The 23779-nt window shown below is 38.8% G+C and overlaps 1 protein-coding gene across 1 annotated transcript in view; it reads right to left on the bottom strand.

The window, feature by feature from the left end:
• Window positions 1–11351, bottom strand: part of SRBD1 (S1 RNA binding domain 1) — an 823313-nt gene extending 811962 nt beyond the window's left edge. The window contains exon 1 of the mRNA XM_053712257.1: window positions 11289–11351. The gene's annotated coding sequence lies outside the window, so the exon portion shown is untranslated. The remainder of the gene's footprint in view (window positions 1–11288) is intronic.
• Between the last annotated feature and the right edge of the window lie 12428 nt (window positions 11352–23779).

The raw sequence follows: 23779 nt of genomic DNA, 5'->3' as shown, positions 1-23779 counted from the left end.
GAAAAGCCTTGCTACAGCACAAGAAAAAAAAAGAATACTCCAACTGTGCTACCCCGGCAGCGCAAGCTTCCAACTGCGCTAAAAAAGATCTGACCCACCAAGAGCTTACTTTGCCTGGCAGTCTATCTATGTAAGCTCCATTCCTGGTGGAGGAAACAGGAAAATCAGAAGGCGGGCTTCCCACTCTTAAGGCTGCCACCGGAGTGGGGTAAGCAGCCCAGAGACTTTGTGCATATTACAGCCCCATCACAGTGGCGGCCACCCGCAACTCACCCAGTCTTGCCACCGAACTGGAAAGGTCAACGAGGCTCGGAAGAACTGAAAGCATCCGGCTGGAGCGGTGCCGGCACCTGAAACGAGGCTCAGCAAGATCAGCTGTTCTCCCCACCCACCGGTGCTGCGAGTGGGGATTGAACAACGCAAGTCCTGGTTAACCCTGGCTCCCGCGAGAGGCACCTTCAAAAGGGATCTTACCCCTACAAGCAGCGACGGATCTACCCCACCGATGTTGCGAGGTAGCTGCTGCAGGATAAGCCGATAACTAGGGGGAAATAGACCGGCATTAACCTCAAAAACCGAGCTGATCAATCCTAGCCTGGAAACGGTTTAGCATCAAGCAGAAGAGAAAAGGGAAATAACAGGAAGCAAACCGGTTGCTTAACAGGTCCAGCCATAGTCACAGAGCTGCATGGTGAAGACGGGTGAGTGTGGGTTGGCGGCCCCTGTGTTTTCACACGCTTACTGCTGAGAAGGGAAGCTGGGGATAAGCCTTTAGCTAAATCTAAGGGCTGGAACTCAATATTGGGTACAGGAACTTTGGCTTAACACCTGGCTGATTAACCCCTGAAAGGGGAAGATCTGGGGAAAGAGACAATTAAAATAAAAAACTAAAGTTTGAACTGCTGAACTTTTTGAATCTGCTTTATCCTGCTGAGGCACAACTGATTTAACTTTGTTTTAGCAGCTTTTCAACAAATTTTTGTTAAATAGCGGATTTCATTTAACCCATGAACACCTATTCTGACTTTTGTTTTCCCCTTTCTTCTTTCTCCTCCCTGCCCTCTGGACACTAAAGAGACTAACTATCGCCAGCGGGATTGGGGGCTTAGGAGCGAGCTGGCAATCTGAATGGAAGTTGGCTTTGAAGCCGGTTATTGTTTTGCTGCATACAGCAGTTGTAGCTTATACAAGAGCTGAGATTTAAGACTCAGCTCAGTTGTCTGGGTAGAAATTGCTTCCAGTGAGACACATGGGAATTGATCTTGTTTTCACCACCGTTTAATAATTGCTGGTATCAAGAAGTAACATTGTTTTTTTTCTTTTTTTTTTTTAAGTTGGTAACAATATTGTTGGGCATCTGTAAAGTTTAAATTGCTTGTTTCTGCCTGAATGATGTAGGAAAAAGGAGGAAAGAATTTGTTGGTCTTTTTCTCCTGAACTCCTTTTTCCTTCCTCTTTTTTTCTCTTTTTCTTTTTTTTTTTTTTTTCTCTGAATTGTACAACTGTGGTAAGGTAGATATAGAACCAAAAGCAAATGATCCTGCACAGGTACAGTAATAATTCATTATTCTAAGAGGCAAGTTAAAATTAAGTCAACTTCAATTTTCTAAAGCTATTTCCTGAATGTATTAAGCATTATTATCGGTGGGTCATTTTGTCCTAACTGAGCTGTGTGAGACGAAATAGCATCAAGCAGTTATTAATCCAGCATTAGCTGGCACAAAACTGAATTATCCTATTCTAAGGCTGAGGGTTAGTGCTTAGTAAAAGTACTGAAGTGACTCAGAATATTCAGTAATTTTCCTGCTGATTACTAATGATTAGTCTTTTTTGAACTCAATTGCTTCTGTTAGCTTAACAGTAAGTGCAACATAGGAAATCATTTAGCTTAGATTTAGGTTATTAGTGGTGGCAATTCCGGTCCTTGTCTTGTGGCACCAGATTGTAATTTGTTCACTGGTTCTCCCGGTCTTAAAAATTAAGGTTATTAGTGGACACTATCCCACCCTATTTCACTTGCACTGTATTTTCGAAGAGGCCAGTTGGTTTTTGGCTTCCTTCTCCTATTTATCACTTTTTCTGGCACCCCTTCTGATTGGCACGTGCCCTCGGCACTTCACTCTCTAACACTTTCCACCCCCCCCCCCCCCACCCCCCTCTTTTTTTTTTTTTTTTTTTTTTTTTTTCTCTTCCCCTCACCAAAACACTCTCCTCACAGTAGGGCACGCTCCCTAAATCACTTAACCTACTCGGCGCTTATTGCACGTAATTTTTTTTAGTACACTTCCTTGGTTGTGTATGGATAAATATATCACCTCACCTTCACTCACGGGGAAAAATACTCCGGGTATGGCCGCCAGGAACAAGGACCGTAAGAATAAAATCTTACCGGGGACGCCGGCAGATACACCTTTAGAACCTATACCTTTGAACCCCCAAAATCTAACGACTCTAAACGAAACAAATCTTGTTGCAAGTATATTAGAAGCTATCACTCCGAAATTTGACTTATTGAAAAATGAAATCAGACAAGATATCTCCCTACTGACCGTAGAGGTCAGACAATTTTCAAAAAGAATCCAAGAGGCAGAACAGAGAATCTCAGATCTAGAGGATATGTCAAATGGTTATTTTTCTAAGCTTGAAGATCACCAATCTGAGATCCTGAAATTAAAAGCTAAGGTAGAAGATTTAGAAAATAGATCAAGGAGGAACAACCTCAGAATTATTGGTCTCCCAGAATCAGTTGGGCAGGATGAGCTCATGCAGGTGATGACACACACCTTACCACAACTGTTAAAAATTCCCCCAGCACAAACGAGCATCGCTATTGAAAGAGTGCACAGGCTGGGGAGGGCTCCTGATTCTTCAACCAATCTCACCAGACCCAGACCAATTATCGCAAAATTCCTGAATTATCAGGATAAAGTATTGTTTCTTCAATCTTACCGAAAACATCAACCCATCTTCTACAATGGGAACAAAATTTTGTTATTTCAAGATTTCGCTATAGAAACTTCCACAAAGAGGAAGGAGCTCTCCCTGGTCTGTGGTAGGATGTTGAAGATGGGCTGGCAAGCTACGGTTATATATCCAGCCAAACTTAGACTTATACATGATGGTCAAACGTTTTTTTTTGACTCAGCAGTTGACGCTGAGAAAAAGATAGTGGAACATGGGGCTACTTGTTAAATTTATTGCAAAAAAAAAAAAGGATTGTGTCAAATATACTAAGGATGATAAAGGGTTTAACTTTTATTTATTTTTTTATTTTTTTTTCCCCTTCTCTTCTCTGTCCCCTGGCTTTCTCCCCCCCTCCCTCCCCTCCGGCTCGGGCGCTAGTAAGTATAAGGGTTACCTGTGTATATTCACCCCACCTTGATAAATATACATGAATAATCTTAGGAATAAAGATATTAAAATCACGTCATGGAATATTGGAGGGATTACATCTCCCATCAAACGAAAAACAATCTTGACACACTTGCAGAAAACCAAGTCCCTAATAGCGCTACTCCAGGAAACACACTTGAACGCAGAGGAGTCGTTAAAATTGAAATCTTCCTGGGTGGCGTAATGCATTTTTGCCCCTTCAGCTAACAGGAGTAAGGGGGTGGCAATTCTGATAGGTAAGAAATTAACTTATGAAAAACTAGACACCCTGATAGACCCAGACAGCAGGTTTATAATTTTAAAATTAAAAATTGTCAACTCAATTTTTACTATATGCAACTTGTATGCACCAAACATAATTGAGTATGGGTTCTGGGACTCTCTCCAGGCTAAAATTCTGCAAATAGCGGAAGGTCATTTAGTTATAGCAGGGGACTTCAATATGACCCCACAAGCCCCAATAGATAGATTGAGACATGGTGTAAAACAAAAGATAAACAAAAAAGACAAATTGGAAAATAAAATATTCAAATCTATTACGCGAAACCTAGCAGTTAGAGATATTTGGAGGGTTCAAAATCCTGACTCTAGAAAATACACATGCTGTTCTAAAACAACCAAATCTTTATCAAGAATTGATCTGATGTTAATCAATGATAGCCTCTACCACATGGGGGCCAGAGCACATATACCCGAAATTCTATTATCCGATCATGCTCCTATTACATTAAACATTTCAGCCTCAAAGCTCGGCATAAAAAGACAGGTGTTTTTTTATCCTAAGTATCTGGATAAGAATGCAAAATATAGAGAATGGTTAAGAGAAAGATGGGAGGAATATATCCGAAACAATAAAGACTCAGTGGCGAGTCCTCTGATACTGTGGGAAACAGCGAAAGCGGTATTGAGGGGGGACATAATCGCCTATATGGCAAATATTAAAAGGAAAACCAGGCTGAGGGAAAGACAAGTTATTAATACAGTAATCAATGCTTATAACAGATATATAAATAAATCGTCCAATGAGAACTGGAGAAACTATATTAAAGCCAAAGAAGAAAGAGATACCCTCTTACTTCTCAACGCAACTCAAGCAGACCTTAGATATCAATCTAACTTTTACAAATTTGGCAACAAATCAGGCAAACTATTGGCTAAACTGGTAAAAAATTCAAGATCTTCTAAAACAGTGGATACCATACGAATTAATGATACATTACTTACCTCAGCGGAAGAAATTTCTGAATCTTTTTTCCTATATTATAAGGCAATTTATGCGGCGAACCCAGTTAACATGGTTATAAAAGAGAGCTTTTGGAAAGACATTTCTCCTACGAAAGTGTCCGCTGAATTTAATCTGGGGCTGAATGCTCCAATAACAGAGCTGGAAGTAAGTCAAGTAATTCAAAGTCTGAAAAAAGACAAAGCGCCGGGTCCTGATTCGTTGCCAAATGAATTCTATAAAACTTTAAGTAAAGCAATCACTCCGCAGTTGACGATTCTTTTTAATTATCTTTTCCAACAGAATAACCTAATACCCCCCAGCTTCTTGGCATCTCATACCATTTTAATACCTAAAGCTGATAAAGATCCACAATGCAGAGAGTCCTACAGACCCATCGCACTTTTGAACACGGATTACAAAATATTCGCTTCAATCATGGCAAAGAGAATGCAAAGAGGCTTGGGGGAAATAATCCATAAAGACCAGGTGGGGTTTCTCGTAAAAAGAAGTTCCTCATCCAAAATTAGACAACTCCTCTTATCCATTGACTACTTTAAGAACAGTGAAACAAAGTTAGCAGAAAGTATATCCGACGCGGCGATTATAGCGATCGACGCCGAGAAGGCGTTTGATCGAGTCAGCCATGACCATATTTTAACATCACTAAAACAATTTGGATTCCAAGATAAATTTCTAAATCTGGTAAATAATCTATGTAGACAGGCAACATCCAAATTACTTATACACGGGCAGGAGTCACAGTCTATATGCTTAGAACAGGGTACAAGACAGGGCTGCCCGCTCTCTCCTTTGTTATTCAATTTGGCAATTGAACCTTTGGCTATAAAGATTAGAAACTACATTGAAGGCATTAAGATTAATAATCAGGAACTGAAAGTATCTCTCTATGCGGATGATCTGCTTGTCTATGTCTCTAATACTCCCAGGAATATCCCAAGAATTCTTAATATAATTGAACAATTTGGCCAATTCGCAGGTTATAAAATGAACAAACAAAAAACTGAACTGCTGTGGTTAAGGAAGACTGGTACGTCATTTTTAAATCATCCATTTAAGACGGTTCTGAAATCATTTCGATATTTGGGGATTAACATCTCTGCAGATCCTCGGGAATGGTATTCCCTAAATCTTACCCCAATCTTTACACGTGCAATTTCACTTATGAGAGATTGGCAGAATTTACCTCTATCTCTTTCGGGGCGTGTTGCCCTATACAAAATGATAATTTTGCCAAAAGTATTATACATTCTGCAGAACCTCCCGATCCTTATAAAAACGCAAGATAGCAAGAAATTTAATGCTGCACTTAGGAAATTCATATGGCAGTCAAGGAAACCTAGAGTTGCTCTGCAAAGATTATATCTGGCAAAGCAATTTGCGGGGTTAGCTCTTCCAAACCTCTATTTTTATAACCTGGTTTTTCTGGGTCGCACTGCGGCAGACTGGGTGGCAGAAGCGGATTATTTTACGGATAACGCGTTAGAAAATAGCCTAATATTTCCTTTAAAGACAGTATCTCTCTTACATACACCACCCCATTTAATACCTAAATCAGTGAGAAATTTCAAAACTATTCATGTAATAATTCAGGCTTGGAAGAAAATAGGCACACTGTTGGGAATAAATACCAGTATCCCTAGGTATCAAACCTTTATAGGAAACATAGAATTTCAAGAGGGGTCCCAGGACCTGCACCTGAAAAAGTGGCAAGAGCAAGGACTTAGTCAGGTTGCACAGCTTCACCATACAGAGTCAGGAATTATTAAATCTTTTCAAGAACTAAAAGAAGAATTTAATCTCAACAACAAAGATTTCTTTGCCTATCTTCAAGCCAGGCACTACACATGTCAGCTGCTTGCTCAGTTTGAGTGGAAGTGGTCATGGGGAAAGTTGGAGTCATGGCCGGCCCTGATTAAGGCGGGCCGTGTCTCCATCTCCCCATGGTATGCCCTTCTGAACTCACAGAGGGGTATTAGTAACGTTGAAAAATTAGCTCAAAAATGGTCGGACTATCTATCTATGAGTATAGATAAGGACACACATATTGCGAAATCCTTTTCGCTATTACATAACTCTACGATATCTGAAACATGGAGAGAGTCCCATACAAAACTCATATATCAGATTTACTATACACCAGACAAAGCATTTAGGTGGAACAATGCTGATTTTAAGAAATGTCCAAAATGTAGTCTATTGGCGGCTGATTTACTGCATATGATATGGTCCTGCCCAAAAATAGAACAATTCTGGTATAAACTAGAGTTTTGGCTAGTGAAAGTGATAAAAATCAAACCTCTTAAACTCTCCTCGTTAAACATTGTTTTTTTGACTAACAACAAGGAGGACTTTAGAGATGCCAATTTATTAAATCTTGTACTTCTTGCAGCAAGAAATTTGATTTTCAAAAAATGGAAATCAAGATTTATACCCACAGTAAATTAAGTCAAAAACTATCTCAAAAAGCAATATAGAATAGAACAACTGGCTACAGATTTAAATGCAGAGGGCGAGATTGTCGCATTCTTTAATAAATGGTCCAAATTTATTAAAAGTTTCTCGCCAAACGAAATAGAGATTATGATAAGCCCATTTCAAAACTCGGAAATAGTTCTCTTGGGTATTTGGTAGCATGGGCATGGTGTGGAGGGGGAGAGAGGGAGAGAAAAAGGTAACTAATAGCTCTTCTTCTTCTTCCTTTTTTTTTTTTTTTTTTTTTTTTTTTTTTTGTGGTGGTCTGATCCTTATACTGGATTACTGGAAAGTAAAGGTGCCGGGAACTTTCCAAGCACCTAACACACTGGAATATTTAACAAAAATGTATTATGTGCAAACTAATCTAGTTGCCCTAGATTAGACTCGCCCAGCATATCCAGTAGATGGTATTAGCGTGCAATATTTAATTTGTATTGAATTATATATCGTATGTACACCAGATTGTGGTTTACGGTTGGTTTTGTTTGTACCCTGATGTTTTCGAAAAAACTAATAAAAATTAAGAATAAAAAAAAAAATTGCATGCTCTATTTGAATCATGAAAGAAAATTTTTGGGTTCAGTGTCCCTTTAAATAATTTTCCAATTTACATCTAATATCTAATTTTCTTCATTCTTTTGATGTCCTTTGTTGAAAATCATATCTAAATATGCTCAGTAGCTGCTGATTGGTGGCTGCACATAGATACCTCATGTGATTGGGTCACCCATGTGCATTGCTATTTCTTCAACAAAGGATATCTAAAGAATGAAGGCGTATCCTAGCCACTGCCTCACCAGCCTCTGACGTCACTGCACGTCACTGCTGTGTGATGTGCACCCGATTGACCACTAATGTTCACAGGAGGTTTATGTATGATCCCAAGCAAGTTTATTGCTGCAGGCACAATGCTTTGCAGCACAGTAGTCATTCAGATCCAAATCCTAACAGAAGATATGATGTCTGCTTTTAGGATACAGTTCTCCATGTGGATTTCTTTCACTCCCTAGAATTAGATCAACAGCACCCCTAGTAAACACTATTATATGGGCACGATTTATCAAGATAGGAAGAACAGGGGCGTATATATTCGCCCCAGCTCACCTCTGGCAGGCAGCAATCCACTGCCAGAATTTATCATTGCATGCGAGTGTAGCTGTCAATCTCCCCGGTCGGACAAGATTGAAATTCGAGAAGAGGGTAGGAAGTAGAGGTCTCATGACTGCTGCTTGTTAAATACTGACTGCAGGTTGTCTTGTGAGAACCTGCAGTTGTAGGGGAGGAAAAGGCTTGATAAATCAAGCTGTATATGTGCACACCTGCAAACCCTATATGACCCAATGTGCCTACCAGCAATACCATCTCATCCAGGGAAAACCTTTCTGATAGAATCAAAGCCTGACCAAGAGTTCAATACAGCATGTTCAAGCTTTCAGACCCTTAAAATGTGCCTCATCTAGATATCCATCCATATGTAGAAAAGAAGAAAAAAAGACTCAGTGCAGTGTACATCATTTAAAGGGACAGGCTTTATTAAATTTTCATGATTCAGATAGAGCATGTAATTTTAAACAACTTTCCAATTTACTTCCATTAAAAAAAATGTGCACAGTCTTTTATATTTACACTTTTTTTTGAGTCACCAGCTCCTACTGAGCATGTGCAAGAACTCAGACTATACGTATATGCATTTGTGATTGGCTGATTGCTATCACATGGTACAGGGGGAGTGGAAATATACATAACTTTAAAATGTGTTAGAAAAGAATCTACTACTCATTTGAAATTCAGAGTTAATGCTATTGTATTGTCTTGTTATCTTGCATTTGTTGATTATGCAAATCTGTTGTGTTTACTGGTCATTTAATGAATAGAACTAAGGAATGAGGAGATAAATAACAGGAGACACTTGTAATGTGCTAAAGGGCAGAGGTAATGTATGTTAATTTTCCCAGAGGGCTAGGGATCTCACTGGTGAGTAATAACTTGGTGAGCAAATATACATATTGATACACACAAAGGAACATCCTGCCCATATGTATTAATGTAGTGTTGCCACCTCAGACATGTTTTCACAGACTCTTATGAGTTACACATGCTGCAGGGTGTGCAGGGAGGAATATGAATAATGCTGTCTGGACACATAATAAATGTTCCTTCCTGCAATCTCTGCAGCATGTGTAACTCATAACTGTCCAGGAAAACATGGCTGAAGTGCAACCCTATATACATTGTGATGTTATTAGCACAACATAGTAGCATACTATCCATGCCTTTGCAAGTTTTCTTATAAGTGTCCCTGTTAAAGTGAAGGTAAAGTTTCACGTATTACACTTTTCCCCTGTAAATACTATTAAAATAGTTTGTCATCAAAATGTTACAATCGCTATCTTTATTGATTTATTACCGTTTCTTGATCCGATTCCGAACACTTTTAAAACAACCCGTTTTTTGGGGGTTTTTTATAAGTCCGGTCACGTTTTTTGACTATCCAATTGAAACACTGGCCGTTAGGCGGCCGTCATATTACGTCACCGCCTTATTGTTCTATATGCGCATGCGTGGCCTTCACTTCCTTTCCTCTCACTGCTCGTTCCAGTTTAGCGCATGCGCTTTTTTTTATTTCATAAGGCGACGTCTTGTCTATTTACAAACTTGCAACAGTATCTTGGGCAACGAGTATTAACTCCTGCGCTTTAGGTCTTAGATTTTTTTCTGTCACGCAGGCGCAAATCGAATGTTCGGCGTATGCTGCGCATGCGCAAGTGAGCCGTCAATCGGGAACGCTCTTTTGAAGTACGTACAGAGCGAATGGGACCGCTCTGTACGTAATATAGTGAAAAATCAGGAAATAAAAGGAGGGAGGAGCTAAGAACGGCAGAGACTGTAAATATAAACGGTTAAAAATACAATAATATATATACAATTATGGAGAGAAAAAATAGCGATCAGAGTATATACTAGATGACTAATAGAATACAGGCTACAAAAACACAAAACTTTACCTTCACTTTAATGCAGTTTATTAATAAAACAGTATTAAAGGGACATGAAACCCAACATTTTCTTCCATGATTCAGCGAGAGAATACAATTTTAAACAACTTTCCAATTTACTTATTTTATTTAAGTGGCTTCCTTCTCCTGTTATCCTTTGCTAAAAGGTTTATCTGGGAAAGCTCAAGAGCAACAAAGAACTTAGGTTCTAGCTGCATATATATACTGATTGTCATTGGCTCACCCATTGTTCAGTTAGAAAGTGGAAACCAGTAGTTCATTGCTGCCCATTCAACAAAGCACACCAAGATAACAAGGAAAAAAAATATAATAGGAGTAAATTAGAAAGTTGCTTAACCCCTTAATGACCACAATGTACCCTGTATGTCACTGGTCGTTAAGGGTTTTTTCAGGACATAATAGCACAAATCTATCAAGAACACACTATTAATGCCCTCCCTCCAGCAGGCTTTGTGGAATAGAGCAGTCTCAACGCTGGTGGCAAGACTGCGCTATAAAACAATCAAGTCCCAAAAAAAGGCCAGTGACATACAGGGTACGTCGCTGGTCCTTAAGGGGTTAAAATTGCATTCTCTATCTGAATCATGAAAAAATGGGTTTCATATCCCTTTAAGGAATTATATCTCTGCTCATAATACAATGCTAGTAGTGCTGAGGCCTGCTAAAGTATAAGTTGTTTTTATTGCTATCCCCTAAGTAAGGCACGTGTAGCCATTTGTACAACATCCTATCCTTATACAGGCATGTGGTATTATTAGTTTAACATCATTTTCCTTTTCATGCTGTGGTTATATTAGTACATAACTGTATATTAATACGGAGTGCAGCACCTTATTTCTCTGGGTGGCATATGCCAGCAGTACCTTATCCCTGTAACCCATGTGTGTTTAGCAAAGGAGCTTCCTATTTGTCCGGGTTGTGGTGCTATCTTTACAGTAAATTATAAACACACGTGTGAGATACACGGTTATTAGTGCAGCAGCCTTTGTGTGGAACTATTGGTGCAGGACATCTCTACATATGCTTTAGAGCAGCATATAAATTGGTTATGTTAATAATGCTACGTAAAAACATAATACATAACTGCCAGCTTTAGCGTTCTCTTACAATTCCTATTACATTATCTTCTTTCTATAACACCACAACCTCTCACTCACTTGTATTGGTTGCACTTATTCAATCTTCCGGCTCTCTCTTTCTGCGCCTGCTCCACCATCCCCCAAACAACCGAGCGGCGAGTGGGACAGAAATGTGCGACGAATTATTGAACGCTTTTCTGTTTAATTCAATAGTAAGCACACGAACTTTATACATAAAATTTTGTATTTATTTTTTTTTTATTCGTAATGTATTATGAATTAAAGCTTCACACAAATATATTTTTACTTTGTAGTTAACAAATGTCGGACTATAATTAATTATAAGCGTTATGACATGGCTATTTTGGTAAAGCATCTAAAACTGTTACAGAAGAGCTGGAATAGATGGTTTAGAAAAAATGCATTTAATTATGTCACATTATTTTATAGTCTTAAGATGAGTTTACTATTTTATTCACTGACTACATCTGTATGACTGACTGGCTGACTAGATAGCTGCGCCTACAAATCTTTCTTAGCTAGAGGGCGCTATTTTGCTTTTATCATTGATGCGGTGAGCCCTGATTTTTAAATGCTTTTATCAATAACTAGTTGATAAGCATGCCCAGAGGACAGTCTATTTCTTAAAAATGCAACCCCCAAGCAACAAAAAAAAAAAAAAAAGTTAAAATACAGAAAAAAATATACAAAGCTATCCAAAATAATAAAATTAAACCTAAACTAATACCCCTATAAAAATAAAAAATCCCCACAAAATAAAAACACCCGTAATCTAATACTAAACTTCCAATAGCCCTTAAAAGGAAAGAAATCAGCTCTTTTACATTTTATATATATATATATATATATATATATATACACACACACAGAGTATATATATATATATATATATATATATATATATATATATATATATATATACCAGTGACGTGCAGTCACAGGAGGCAGGGGAGGCAGTGCCTACCCTGTCCAATGAGGGAAAAAAGATTTGTAATTAATATTTTTATTAAAAAAAAAATATGTTTATTATCTCATTAATTTTTTTTTTTTACCACCCTCGCGCCCCAAGGGTACCCCCCCCACCCCCATGGCGAGCCGCGATACTCATTCATTTTAATTTCTACTAGTAGTGTCTAGTGTGTGACGTGTAGTACGTTAGAAAGAATAGACAGTAGACTTTGCGCATGCGCTGTGCACTCCACTGCAGATAATGTTCACCGACCGCATGATGATCCATCCATTGTTGCGCAATTAGGAGGCAGTGAGCCGGTCCGCTGCCCTCCATTATTGCGCAACAATGGATCTAAAGCTCACTTAGAGCTGCGCCACCCAGTGGTGAGTCGCCCGGGCCCTGTACAAGCTCAAATGGAGGCGGTTCTCAAAACCGCCTCCATGATGAGCTAGGTCACTTCAGCCAATCACAGCATGCCATTGCCTGCAGGGCTGCTGATTGACAGGTGGCTGGGCCATGTGACCATTGACGTTGCGTTGCGCGCGCTGAGACAACAGTGGCGGGAAGACTCAGTGGAGGGAGAGCAGCTCAGAGAGAGTGTCTGTCTGCGTGCCTGACTGCCGTGCTGCACTGCTGCCTAAACTGCCCCACTTGGCTGTCAGTGACTGGGTGGCTGGACTGGAGGAGCCGAGAGCGAGACTGTCACTGAGGAGGAGACTCAGGAGGAGAGGACTGGAATCAGGGGTGGGTCTCAGTCAGTGTCATCACTCTTCATGTTGCGCCTCAGCCTGTAGGAGGCTTGTGATATTCTGGCACGGAAAGAGTACTGAGTCTAGTTGAGAAGGAGTTCTGATGGTGTGACCTGTGCTGCCCTGGAGTCAGTGGACTGTGGATTGTGAAATTGCCACTGACTGTCTGGTCACTGGTGTAGAACTACAGTAAGTACCAAGTAGCAATAATTTTTCACCCTATTTGAATCGTAAGCCAGACAGTCAGGAGTCTTCTCCAGTGTTCATCTGCACCCAAATAATTAATAGAAGATCTGATCTCATATGCAGATGCGCGGGTATTACTATATTCTTTCTCTTTTGAATTGTGTCTGTTTTTATTTATTGCAGGTAAAGGAAAAGCTTTGTCACAAAACTTTTCCTTTACCTGCAATAAATAAAAACAGACACAATTCAAAAGAGAAAGAATATAGTAATACCCGCGCATCTGCATATGAGATCAGATCTTCTATTGATTATTTGGGTGCAGATGAACACTGGAGCAAACTCCTGACCGGCCGGCTTACTTACAAACAAGTCATTACTTGTTTTCTGGGACTGGTTGCTGGGGGAGGAAGTAATGGCTGACAATCTGCTAAAGCCAGGGACACGTGAAGCAGCCAGCAATATATGACTGTGTGTACTGTGTAATGTAAGTAAGCCGTGTCCAACTCTGGGCTATAGCAGCTTGTCAGCTTAGTGGTGCTTCACACATAACCATAGACCATCACACACAGCAGTTCAGCATGTGGGGTTGGGTCGGGCATACAAAGGTTGGGGCAGCTCAGCTGACAGTACAGGACAGGATCTGTCAGAAGACCTTGTTAGAAAATGTTTAATTACTCTGCTGCGCTGCTCTGAAGTGAAGGAGGATGTGACGGTGCCTGGTCATCGGCATTCACTTCTGAAAACTCACCATCCCCGTTACTGCAGTCAGTGCAAGTATATTACATTCATTGCTTCTCTTGACCCGACCCCTCTCTCTGCACAAGGTGCTGTCAGCATATCATATAAAGCAGAACACCATGTGGGAACGATCTGCAGATAAGAAATCCTTAACATGTAAGAGGGGGGAATGGATCAGATTAGGTTTCACTGCTCTAGCTAATGTTCATGGGAGGCAGAGGGATCTGTACCTAACAAAAACTCAGTAAGTTAAAAATGTTTATTTGTGAAGGGGAGCCTTTGATATCACCCTAAGCACTGATAAGCTAACATTCCCCCTCCCTTTCTTGGGCCATACTTGTGCTGGGCTGCTTGGATGCTATTCTTTTAACCCCCTATCCTGTTTCAGATTTATTGTTTTGTGTCTTAATAGTTCTTGCTCAGCAGTCACAAACCTATGGTCTTTTTAACTACTTACTTGCCAGAATTTAATTATATTGCCAATTGAAGAAATATGTGTGTACATTGTATATGTGTGAGTGTGTATGTATATGTATATATATATATATATATATATATATATATTGTATAAAATCATGTAATATGTAGTTTTACAATGTGGCTTATTTTTTATATATTAAAAAGACATAACCCTTGCACTCAAACAGTTAATTAAAGTTATTAAACAAAAAAGTGACACCATTTTAAGAATTATATGGGGTTTTTTATTGTTTCAAGAGTAAACTAAATATAAAAAACAAATAAACTCTGTTGAATGCTATTACTGCAAATATTTGTTTTAATTTGTATGACACTGTGATATAATGCAGAACAGCATGTAGGAAGAGCATATTTGATCAGTCTTTATAGGTGATAAATATGGCAGTGGACAGACATTAAAAATGACAGTATCGCTGTGTTCTAGTGTACAAAGAGATTTAGTGACTCCATTAGGATTATATTGGAATCTCATAAACAGGCCTTTATATTATCTGCCATCTTTGTTAACAATCATTCCTGGCTGTTAATTTATGGAAGCTATTATATAATTGTTTAAAAGAATAACCATCATAAATAAAGCCAGATTATATATATTTTTTTCTAATTAAATCCTTTTGGAAGGCTGCATGGGACATTGTGCCTGTTTCTGGAAGTGACAGATGAAATACTAGCAATGGTTACTACTTTCTCATGTACATTAGAACTGAAAGTTAAAGGGACAGTCTAGTCAAAATTAAACTTTCATGATTCAGATAGGGCATGCAAGTTTAAACAACTTTCCAATTTACTTCTATTATCTAATTTGCTCAATTCTTTAGATATCCTTTGTTGAAAAAATAGCAATGTACATGCATGTGTGAGCCAATCACACAAGGCCTTTATTTGCAGCAACCAATCAGCAGCTACTGAGCATATCTAGATATGCTTTTCAGCAAGTGATATCAAGAGAATGAAGCAAATTAGATAATAGAAGTAAATTAGAAAGTTGTTTAAAATGACATGCTCTTTCTAAATCATGAAAGTAAAAAATTGGGTTTCATGTCCCTTTAAGCAATTTCTAATTATCAGAACACGGAATGCACCTTGTTGACTTCTCAAGGCTAGACCTGCTACATATCTGTCCCTAATTGGCTTTAGTGGATAACAGCTACAAAACTCTTTAAACTAAATTTATGACAGTGGCTAGCCTTGATGTCTGAGGAATAAAGCCCATATTGGCTTTTCCAAATAGTACAAATGGTGGGTGAAGTTTGACTACTGGAGCATGTTAAAGGAGCATGAAACACAAAATATTTCTTTCATGTATCAGATAGAACATACAATATTAAACAACTTTACATTTAAAGGGATACTAAACCCATTTTTTATTTCAAGATTCAGATAGAGCATGCAATTTTAAGCAACTTTCTAATTTACTCATATTATACAATTTTCCTTATTCTCCTGCTATCTTTATTTGAAAAAGTAGGTATGTAAGCTTAAGAGCTGGCCCATTTTTCATTCAGAACCTGGGTAGCACTTGCTGATAGGTGGCTACATTTAGTCACCAATCAGCAAGTGCCTCACCAACCTCTGATCTCACCGCACGTCACTGATATATACAAACAAATATTAGACTCCGCACCTAATGTAAATAACCAATGAATGCATAAATGAGCAAAAAATAAATATTTTAATGGAAAAAAATGAACAAGCAAATCCTTAATTGCACTGCATACACAAAACCAAATACATACAAACATACAAACTGGGCGTCCCCAGTTATCAAGCAAAAGTGGAGGAGGTCAGATGGAGAGCAAAAAGCAAACCCAGGTTATATATGAAAAGCCATGGGTATATTTGTACAGGATACAAACACTAAAGGTTAAGGCAGTTCATGCACTATAAGCAGTTCAAGCAATGGCAAGATGCAATGGTAGGTAGCTGGCAGTTTCAGAGATAAAAAGTATGGCAGAGAATCACAGTTATGCAATGATTAGAGCAGTTCATGCACTTCAAACAGTTCATACATCAGATAAAGTGATTGGCGTGGCCAAGACATAATATCAAGTATCACCAAGATGTAGCAAAGTGTTTCCATAAGTGTATAAACTTTGTTGTTACATTGATGCCACTCAGGCACTCGAGGACCAAAGTCCGCCGGAAGGAAAGAAAGCTGTGCAAATATAACGCTCACTGAGCGATCTCACCCAAACCGTGTCAGGTTCACCAGTAGAAATCGTCCTTGGTGAAGTCTCCAATAGCGGTAGTGATTTCAACTATGCTCCGCATATGCCAAACTGTCAGCGATCCAAAGCAGCATGTGAGTATCCAACTCTCTTAACGTCTGAAGTCACATCCACCGATCAGGCAACGCACGTTTCGGGCTCCGCCCTTCAACTTGGCCTATCATACTGTGAATAGCCACCTCCTTATAAAGCTAGTACTCTGTGTCTGTAGGTCACGCCCACTTAGCTTAAAGGGATAGTTTACTCAAAAAATGTCTCCCCTTTAATTTGTTCCCATGATCCACTTTACCTGCTGGAGTGTATTAAATTGTTTACAAGTAGCTCCTTTACCCTTATATTGGCATTTGAAATTGTTGATTTAGCATGTGGTATCCCCACCTATTCTGAAAGTTTGTGGCCGCGCGTACCAGCTATAGATAAGCTTTGTAAACACAGCCAGCAGAAGAAATTACACTGCCAGTTTGATAAAGCAGAGATAAGGTAATAAAATGTTGATTTTCCATTGTTCTCTCAAAGTATTGGTGATTGTTTTAAGGACAGATATAAGATAAAGAAGCAGGTATTTGTGCACAATGTGATACAGTAATGAGATCTGATTATACCTACAAGCTCAACCCATTTTATTAGGTTGTGGCTTCAAAACACAAAATCAGAGCTTTAATATACAGAAAAAAACCTTAAAAAGCTCATTTTCATACATTTTTTACTCTGCAGTTGGTAAAAAAAGCAATTGTAAACACATTAAGGGAAAAACTATTTTACAGTATACTGTCCCTTTAATCACTACAAGACTCATGCATGAATATCAGACACACCACAGACATGCGCAAATGTGTACACTCAAAACGACTGTCAATACAGCCACAAGAGCTTCATATGTTAAATCATAGTGTATGCAATTGATGAATTAGAAATGAACATTTGCTCACAAAGTATTTTCTGTTGATCTGTAGTCATTCGTATCAAACACAGGGACAAAGCTAATATTTTAGAGGTTACATACATATATGCAAAAAGTAAACCATAACAAAATAAAAAAAAGGGGGAAAAAGATCCAAAAAATGGACTCCTTGACCCCCTATGGTCTCAATAGGGAGATCACATGGGGTACTTTTGTCTAGGGGCTGTTGGTTCATTTTTCCTCTTTTAGGATGAATCTGGATAGGCATGGGAAAGTCTGTACGTAGATATAGATTTCCTTTAAATTACTGCAATAGATTTAGTTTAATATCATTAGTTTGTACTATTGAGTATATTCTTTTTTCCCTTTTTTTATTTTGTTATGGTTTACTTTTTGCATATATGTATGTAACCTCTAGAAAATTAGCTTTGTCCCTGTGTTTGATACGAATGACTACAGATCAACAGAAAATACTTTGTGAGCAAATGTTCATTTCTAATTCATCAATTGCATACACTATGATTTAACATATGAAGCTCTTGTGGCTGTATTGACAGTCATTGTTTCGAGTGTACACATTTGCGCATGTCTGTGGTGTGCCTGATATTCATGCATGAGTCTTGTAGTGATTACGCTAAGTGGGCGTGACCTACAGACACAGAGTACTAGCTTTATAAGGAGGTGGCTATTCACAGTATGATAGGCCAAGTTGAAGGGCGGAGCCCGAAACGCGCGTTGCCTGATCAGTGGATGTGAGGTCAGACGCTAAGAGAGTTGGATACTCACATGCTGCTTTGGATCGCTGACAGTTTGGCATATGCGGAGCATAGTTGAAATCACTACCGCTATTGGAGACATCACCAAGGACGATTTCTACTGGTGAACCTTACACGGTTTGGGTGAGATCGCTCAGTGAGTGTTATATTTGCACAGCTTTCTTTCCTTCCGGCGGACTTTGGTCCTCGAGTGCCGGAGTGACATCAATGTAACAACAAAGTTTATACACTAATGGAAACACTTTGCTACATCTTGGTGATACTTGATATTATGTCTTGGCCACGCCAATCACTTTATCTGATGTATGAACTGTTTGAAGTGCATGAACTGCTCTAATCATTGCATAACTGTGATTCTCTGCCATACTTTTTATCTCTGCAACTGCCAGCTACCTACCATTGCATCTTGCCATTGCTTGAACTGCTTATAGTGCATGAACTGCCTTAACCTTTAGTGTTTGTATCCTGTACAAATATACCCATGGCTTTTCATATATAACCTGGGTTTGCTTTTTGCTCTCCATCTGACCTCCTCCACTTTTGCTTGATAACTGGGGACGCCCAGTTTGTATGTTTGTATGTATGATTGTGGCATTTGGTTTTGTGCATGCAGTGCAATTAAGGATTTGCTTGTTCATTTTTTTTTCATTAAAATATTTCTTTTTTGCTCATATATGCATTCATTGGTTATTTACATTAGGTGCAGAGTCTAATATTTGTATTTATATTATTTTTTGGGGTATTGGTAGTAGTGCACCTTAGTCTCGAGCACCTCCATTTTTGATCTTACCTTTATCATATTTATATACATATTATTGCTTATCCTCTCATTTGTGAAATGAAGACTTTAAATGCTAAACAGCATTATAAACCTAATAAAGTAATCACACAACACAGAATATATAATTAGACTAAATTAAATGAACAAAAACATTTGCTAAACAGCATTATAAACCTAATAAAATAATCACACAACACATACTTTACTTGCATATTTCTGCAAACAGTTCTTTCTATGCATTCCAATCTGGACTGATTTATAGACAGGATGATCTTGTTCATTTGCAAGCTGCTCGATAGCTCTTGTCTGGTTAAACTGATGAATTTCAGCTTGCTTGGCTTGCATATCTTTGCTGCAACACAAGTGGACAGCTCCACCTGCTGGCTTTTTTAATCAATGCACTGCTTCTCAATGCTTTTCAATAGCAGTCACATGACTGGAAAAAAAGGTTGTTATTCTGAAACGATGCAAATTGAACCGTTGTAAACTGAGGGTCATCTGTATATATATATATACTGTATATATATATATATATATTAAGTTGACATAATAAAGGTACATGTTAACTGGCACTTTAAGAGAGTTAAAGATCCCCAGTCTGACAGTAGATCCTATCTTGCTGCCAGTGTTTTCTAAATATTTTCCTACGAGTGAATTCAAACAGTCACACAACCCAGGCTCAGCAGCTGACTGCATAGACTCAGCGTAGCCCATGGTTCTTCTTGTACTCGTGACGTCACGCGCGTGATCACGTGACGTCTGACAGTTTTCCAGGCAGCACACACGGCGCAGACGGCAGGCAGAGAGGCACCGCAGAAGTAGAACACATCATCATCTGTTGTAGATACGAGTAGCGTTAGCGTAGGGCTAGAAGGCGTGTTGGTGGACACAGGCTGCCAGGGCTGGGCTAATGGGTTACTAAATTACTGCTGGGTAGGTAGGTTGGCCCGGTCATGGACGTCATCCATAGTAAAAAAAATGTCAAAATAAATTCAAAAGCAAACTAAGGCTATATTCGTTTTTTTTTTTAAATAAAATTACCGGGCAGTAACCTGAAATAACGAACAGTCCGGTCTAATACCGGCCACCTGGCAACCCTACCCCGCACCAAACCCCCCAAAATAAAAAAAACTAACACTAATAAACCTAAACTACCCATTGCCTCTAAAGTGGCATTTGTATGGGCATTGCCCTTAAAAGGACAATCAGCTCTTTTTCACTGCCCTTAAAAGGACATTCAGCTCTTTTTTAAATTGCCCAAAAAACCCTAATCTAAAAACACAAAAAAACCTAACACTAAAGCCCCAAATAGGACCTACGCTCTGCGCAGCCTTTGCTGTAGATGAAGATGATGGCCTCGCCTGGAAGAAGACCTTCTCCGACAAACTTCTGAAACCATGAGTACCTATTTGGGGCTTTAGTGTTAGCTTTTTTTTGGGGGGGGGGTTATTGTTTTTTTAGATTAGGGTTTATTGGGCAATTTGCAAAAGAGCTGAATGCTCTTTTAAGGGCAGTGAAAAAGAGCTGGATGCCCTTTTAAGGGCAATGCCCATACAAATGCCCCTTTAGTGGCAATGGGTAGTTTAGGTTTATTTTTTGTTAGGTTTTTTTTATTTTGGGGGGTTTGGTGGGTGGGCGGTTTTACTGTTAGGGGAGACTTTGTTTATTTGTAATGTAAAAGAGCTGATTTCTTTAGGGCAATGCCCTACAAAAAAGCCCTTTTAAGGGCTATTGGTAGTTTATGCTTAGATTAGGAGGTGTTTTTATTTTGGGGAAGCTTTTTTATTTTTATAGGGATTAGGTTTAATTTTTTTATTTTGGATAGTGTTGTTTATTATTTTTTGTAATTTTAGCCTTTTTTATTTTCTCTAATGTAAGATTAATGTAATGTATTTTTTTTATTTTAATTGTAATGGTTTTTTTTATGTAATTAAGGGGTTAATTTAGAGGGTGTTAGGTCAGGGGGCTTAGTCATTAAATTAGTTTTTTGTGTTGTGGGGGTTGGCGGTTTAGGAGTTAATAGGTAAATTAGGTTTAATGCTTTGTGGGGGGTTGGCGGATTAGGGGTTAATAGATGTATTAGGTAGTTTGCGATGTTGTGGTTGGTGGATTTAGGGGTTAATAATTTTATTGGGTATTTTTATTAATTTTTTTCTTTAAACTTCGTGCAGGCGGAATTTTTTTTTTTATTACTTATTGCGGACGGTTAGTTTTGTTTTTTTTTAATACTTATTGCGGGAGCGGTTAGTTGTTTTTTTTTAATATTTATTGCAGCGGTTATTTTTTTTTTTGTAATGCTCCGTTTGCCTTTGCTGCATCCAGGTGGATTCCTCTTTCCCCACCCTGCCATTTTCGGAATCCATTTTCGGAATCCACCAACATTCCTTTGAGGATGTGTGCGCACCGACGGACACGTTACAAAGGCGATTATAGTATAGATACCTTTGGTTGAAATGCAGCAGTTTTGCAGAACTTCTAAAAAAATATTTCACAGTGTGCATTCATTTACAAATCTATTAATGCTACAAAAAGTACTGTCACAAAAAAAGTTTAACCCCTTCACTACCCGGAATTTCAGAGAAGAACTTGCACAGAATACCAGAGATTTTTTAGCATTTTTGCTATTACTCCATAGAGTCTTGTTTTTTTGGGTTTTTTTTGACAGGTAAATAAAAAAACAAGACTCTATGGAGTAATAGCAAAAATGCTAAAAAAATCTCTGGTATTCTGTGCAAGTTCTTCTCTGAAATATATATATATATATATATATATATATATATATATATTTTTTTTTTTTTATTTATTTTTTTTTCTTAAGTTGTCAACCCAAGGTAGTTATCTTGGCCCATTTTGGTATATTTTATGCGACCATTTCACCCCCAAATGCAATCATATAAAAAAAATTGTTAACTTTTTCACAAACTTTGGGTTTCTCACTGAAATGTTTTACATACCACGTGTACAATCATGACACAAATGGTTGTAAAAGCTTCTCTGGGATCCCCTTTGTTCAGAAATAGCAGACATACATGGCTTTCCTGTTGCTTTTTGGTAATTAGAAGGCCGCTAATTGCAGCTGTGCACCATTCTTGTATTATGCCTAGCAGTGAATGGGGTTAATCAATTATCTTTAGCCTTAATTTTACCTTTAGTGTAGAGCTTACACTCCCACCTGACACCTCCTACCCCTTGATCCCTACCTGATCCATCTCTCCCTCACCTCCGACTGGTCACTACCATCGTAGGTACTGGCAGACAGTCTGGCAGTAGGCAGTTTAGTTTTATTTTTTATTATTATTATTTATTTTTTTATATATTTTGTTTTCTACTCAACCCTCCCACATCCTGTCAGGGTGCCAGGAATCAGACTGAGACTAGAAGTGCAAAAATAATCACACGTTTATTAATACCAAAAAATAATAAAAAGTCCACAAGTCAAATAACAAGCCAGGAGTCAAAACCAGAGCTGGTAGTCAGACGAGCCGAGTCAGGAGCCAAAGCGAATAGTCAGACGAGCCGAGTCAGGAGCCAAAGCGAGTAGTCAGACGAGTCGAGTCAGGAGACAAAGCGAGTAGTCAGATGAGCCGGAATCAGGAACAAGGAGAACCAGGAGGGACATCAGACAGCCAGGTAATACACAGGAACTGGAACTCACAAACAGGTCTGAGACAACGCAAGGGCAAAGCATACTAAACAGAGGCCCTTTAAATAATAAGTGATGACATCACAATTCTGAGACTACAACCTGTCTCACATAGATGATGTATACCAGTCTGGCCATAAAAGGGCATGCAGGAAATGAGCAGCATCACACACTATGCACCAGAGTCAGCAAGAGAGGTGAGTAAAATGGCTGCTAGCAGGACATGGCAAACAAAGCAGGGAAAAATAACTGACACATCCCTGATCCTCCCAAATAGTTCTCTAACGCTCCCACTAATCTGTAGTACTGGCAGCTGTCTATAAGACCTATAAAAACTTTTATTTTTTTTAACATAAAAAAAAAAAATCTGTAGTGTAGTGGTCCCCTACCTCCCGTGATCGTTAGCTCGGGACCCCAAACCCCTAAAGTTTTTTTCTGTAGTGTAGCTCCCCATCCATCCCTCCCTCTTTTTTCATTTTCTTTCCTGCAGTGTAGGGCCCATCCCACTCCCTCACCTTCCCTTCTCCCTCCCCCTTTGTTGCTGGACTGCCCACCTGCATCAATGTTTCCCTCCCACACTGCCTGCACCAGCAGATGATCCTTACAGACGGTGACACACACAGTGTCACTGTCTGTAGTGATCAGGCATTTGCCTTCATATGGAACAGGAGCACCGATTGTGCTCCAGTTCCATACACGTGTAGATGCCTGGCGCTCGGACATATATATGTCATGCAGTACGATGAGCTTCGTACCGCATGATGTATATATACATCCAAATGGGTAAAGAGGTTAATATACAAAAAAAAATTCCCAGTGGCGTATTTATGTTCTATGCGGTCATGTAAGAGTGGTTGTTACCGCGGTCATGTAATTTGTCTGAAACCTGAGACAATATACATACATACCAGCAAATGACTTTGTAATATTTTTTTTTTTTTTTTATATTTCTTTTTTTTTTTTTTTTTTTTTTTTTTTTTAATATTTTATTTTTATTGAGGGAAACAAAAAACATACAAACAGTTTGCTCAAATGACAAGAAATTCACATTGAACCGAACAAATTGCTGATTATATAGACCGTGGCACATTATTGTGAGAGCAAACCCACCACT

Source organism: Bombina bombina, chromosome 4 (assembly GCF_027579735.1).
Source record: "Bombina bombina isolate aBomBom1 chromosome 4, aBomBom1.pri, whole genome shotgun sequence".
Lineage (NCBI taxonomy): Eukaryota > Metazoa > Chordata > Amphibia > Anura > Bombinatoridae > Bombina > Bombina bombina.
Note: the sequence above shows the minus strand (reverse complement) of the source record. Positions and strands in the feature narration are given on the sequence as shown.